Source organism: Colobus angolensis, unplaced genomic scaffold, assembly GCF_000951035.1.
Source record: "Colobus angolensis palliatus isolate OR3802 unplaced genomic scaffold, Cang.pa_1.0 Scaffold181, whole genome shotgun sequence".
Taxonomy (NCBI): domain Eukaryota; kingdom Metazoa; phylum Chordata; class Mammalia; order Primates; family Cercopithecidae; genus Colobus; species Colobus angolensis.
In genome coordinates, this window is record NW_012114944.1 from 2,258,844 (window position 1) to 2,259,371 (window position 528).

Genomic DNA, 528 nt, shown 5'->3' on the forward strand with positions numbered 1-528 from the left:
ACCTCTGCCTCCCAGGTTCAAGTGATTCTCCTGCCTCAGCCTCCCGAGTAGCTGGGATTACCGGTGCGCCACTGCACTTGGCTAATTTCTGTATTTTTAGTGGTGACGGGGTTTCACTATGTTGGCCAGATTGGTCTTGAACTCCCGAGCTCAAGTGATCCAAACTGCCTTGGCCTCCCAAAGTGCTGGGATTACAGGCGTGAGCCACCGTGCCCGGCTTTTTTTCTTGTAATTCTTAAGTGGGACAACTATTTCTATCCTTTGTTTCATAACTTGACTGTTTAAGGCTATGTACTTTCCTTTGAGCAAAACTCTTACTACTACTTAAAAGAGCTGGCATTTCATCTTTACTTGCTTATAAGTGTCCCAAAATCTTCAGTTAGTCAGTTTAGTGCTGTTATTCACAGTAAAAATAGGATTAAAAGGAAAAAAAAAAGGTTCCAGAATATCATCTGTTCCCTCTCTCCTCTCCCTTTCTTAATATACGCAGTTTTGGGGCTTAATAGGATTAACTTCAAGATACGTTCT